The following is a 3,522-nucleotide window of genomic DNA, read 5'->3' as shown; positions in this document are numbered from 1 at the left end:
CTTCCCCCGCTTCATGCTGGGAAATGGAGTTCGCCAGGCGCCACAGAGTGCCCGCGCTGCCCGCCATATTGAGCGCTGGCCTTATTCACACTAAAACATGAGCTCGGTCGCCATTCCTTCCCCCCATGTTCTTTTACACAGGCAGGAGTGGTGGGAGGCCTGGTTCAGCCTGTGTGCCGTCATTAAGCACTGCCCATGTATTCACATATCCAGTTCAGACAGATACAGCTGTACACTTCTTATGATTCACATAGAAAGAGGCATTCCTTTACTTATTTTTGGTGTAAATATGTGTCTTCATTTATGGGAAGTTCTTGGTTGGAACAAACTCTGATTTGGTTTGTTATTTTGCAACAGTTTATTATTACAGTACTAAAACCTGCCAGGGTGTTTTCCAGCGCTCTCTTCCATCTTCACCACGCTCTCCCTTTCCCACAATGGGGAAGTTGAGCAAGGAAAGTTTTGTGGTTTCCACAAAGCCATAAAGCTTCCTGATTCCCAGCTCTGTGCATGTCCGACACTAGAGAGGAAAGTCTGACTAGCCAGGACTGCATCTGCTGCTGCTGTTGTCTTCCCATTCCCGCAAATGACACACTTGCCCTTTCCCTTTGTAACTCTTCATAGGTTCATAGCAAGCAGGGAGCGGAATAGAGACACCAAGTGGTCGAACTGTTGAAGGGAATTGGTTGATTTGTTTTTCAGATACGAACTGGAGAGTGAGAAGCAGCTCCTAATCCAAAATCTTTCAGTACCGCTAGGAGCGTTTCCACTGATGTCATCAGGGCTCAGATCAGGACTTTCCTCAGAAGCAGCACATGGAGGAGCCATCGGAGTTGTTATTTTTCCTTCCTTTCTAGGCCTTTCTGAGTCCAAAGTCCTGTTCCGTAGTGCCATTTCTCCTCCTCCACTTTTTGATTTAGGAGCAGTGGTGATCCCGTAACTATGTCAATATTTACAGGAGAGATCCTGGATGCTTTTCAAGTCTCATTTAGCAAATCTTGTGATACAGAGGGACAAGAGCTATCCTGCAGAGTTCTTTCTAAGAAAAAGCTTCTGGCACTAATTAGACCTGCAGTAAGGAAGCAGCAGAAAACAGCCAGAACTGTGAACTGGAAAATCTGATGTCCTCATTTCTGGTCTTCTAACACCAGGCACACACACATACTCTGCAAGAGCCTGTGGTCTGCAGTGCTCACGTGTTTATGGTACAGCGTAACCCACTTTTAATTGCATGCATCCCCACAAAAATGGCTCTTCTCCAATTCCTGAGATCTCTGTGAGGCTAAAGGATAGCAAGGGCAAGTGATCTGTGGTGAAAACTGATGCTTTTGTGATAATGTGTGACTGAACAAAGTGTTTAGAGAGTTTAATAATATGCGAAGCATGAAAAATGAAGTTTTGCTTATTTACATTGCAAATGGAAGCTGATTTGCATTTAAATTGGACCTGTCAAGTGTACTAATATCAATCAAATAGCTGTGAAAATAAAACTGAAGTTACAAATAAATCATTCATTTATGTGAATGTTGCTTTTACATGAATTGCTATTTACTTTTTTCTTTTTTAAAATCAATTTGAATATGTGAGGTGCTCAAAAAATGAAACACGGGGGTTTAAGCTTGTTAGTCTGAGAGCCCTGGGTTTCAATGTGGTCATTTAGAAAAGTGTTACAAGTCACAAAGCGTGGAAGCACATAGTCTCAAGGCCCTCATTTATGTTATGCTTGTGCAAACCTTAACTTCAGCTTCAGCCACTGGACCAGCCTACAGTGAACATCCCACACGTGAGGAATACTGACCTTTTCTTTACAGTGAATGAATGAAGCACCACCACACTTTCTGAGAAGAAATTGTTCCTAACATCCAACCTGAACCTCCCCTGGGGAAACTTGATGCCACTACCTCTCATCCTAAAACTCCAGAAATGCCAGATTCTACATGTAGAATGGATCAGCCCTGGATCTATGTACAGACATTTAGACTCTCCTCTCAAACATAATGTTTGGGTACAGGTGGCTGTGTAGAGCTCCCCGATAGTGAAAGTGCCCCAGTAAAACTGCTGTTGAAAATGCTCTAACTGAAGCAGGTCACTGTGGGAGAGCTGCATGATGAAACGATTGCACATGCAGTTCTGCTGTAAGATTTGAGGGGCATACACCTCCCAGTGAGCTGTTGAGTCTCTGCTGTCATGTCTGCACCTGGCTGCAGGAAGACAGTGTTCAAGATCACAGTTTCACATACTGCCAGGCCAGATTGTTCTGGTTTGTGTCATGGAATCTGACACAATTATGTGATCAGACTGGGTTTGCAGTGGTTCTGTGTTTGCAAAGTTCTGGCTCATTAGCTGGCCTTGGCGATAATTAATGTTTCTCTCTGTCAAGCTGCCTTATGTGCAGGCTGCCAGATGCTGGCCTGGTGCATCCCTGCTGATCCTGCCTTCTGCTTCCAAGATGAGCTGCCTTTAGCATGGGTCCTCAAAGGTAACTATTTTTTTTTTCTCTTTGCAGCTGGTGGCTGACCTTTTGATTGTGCACACTGAAAAGTGGTAAAGCCACAGGCAGCTTGCAGCAATGTCAGCCTTCCTGCTGCTCTGCTGGGTCTCTTTCTTTCCCACAGAATTAGTGTGGAGGCTGCTGGGGGTCACAGCAGAAGAACCGTAAGTGGTTGGTGAACTTCAGAGCAGGGAAAGTGATGTTCAAGGAGTCTATGCTGACCTCACCTCTATTCCCATGTGAGGAAAAGTGGGGTTGTTGGCAGCCCCATGTGCCAACCTGTATCTTTGCTCTCCTGTGTGTGCTAAGTTAATTCTCTTGCCTTCTCTTCTTGTCCTGCCCTTCTCCTTTGTGTGGTTGACCATGGCTACTTGGGCAGATCCAGGAACACTGTCCTTGTTACTCTGGTGCCTGAGTCTCTCCAAGGCAGAGAGCTCATATGAGCAGATACTGCAACAAATAGGAAATGTCTGTTCAAACAACAAAATAAAATGCAATCAAGCACTAAGAGCTAACAGGAAGAAACATGAAAAGTAAGTCAAAACAGCAAAAATGATATCATTCCTAGCAGGTACAAAACACTCTGTGTTTTCTGCTACCTGTAGCAAGTGCATTTCAGGGAAGTTCTAGCAACCTTTCACCAACACAGTCTGGACTCAGGATGCCTCAGAGTGCCCTGCTGCATCCATCTGGATATCTCAGCAGGTTAATTCAGGGCTCATCTGAGTCCCAGTGTCCCAGCACGATGAGACTGCATTTGCCCAGTGTTAAACAGGGAACAGCTGGAGACAGATGATTGTTTGGGTTATTTGCTTGTTGCCTGGACATTTTGTTTGCTTGCTTGAAGCCTGACAAAACAACTTTCCAGTTCTTCCGGAGGCTGGTTTGTGTTAAGCCTGTGTATTGTGTGCTGCTTTTGAAAACTAGTGTTTTATAACTCTGTAACTGAGTGTCCTGCTGCTTCAGTAGCGTGGCTCTGAAATAGGGTGGTCTTGTTGGAAATTCCTCTGCCATGGAGCTGGCAGGGTTGG

This window comes from Coturnix japonica, chromosome 1 (genome assembly GCF_001577835.2).
Source record: "Coturnix japonica isolate 7356 chromosome 1, Coturnix japonica 2.1, whole genome shotgun sequence".
Taxonomy (NCBI): Eukaryota; Metazoa; Chordata; class Aves; order Galliformes; family Phasianidae; genus Coturnix; species Coturnix japonica.
Note: the sequence above shows the minus strand (reverse complement) of the source record.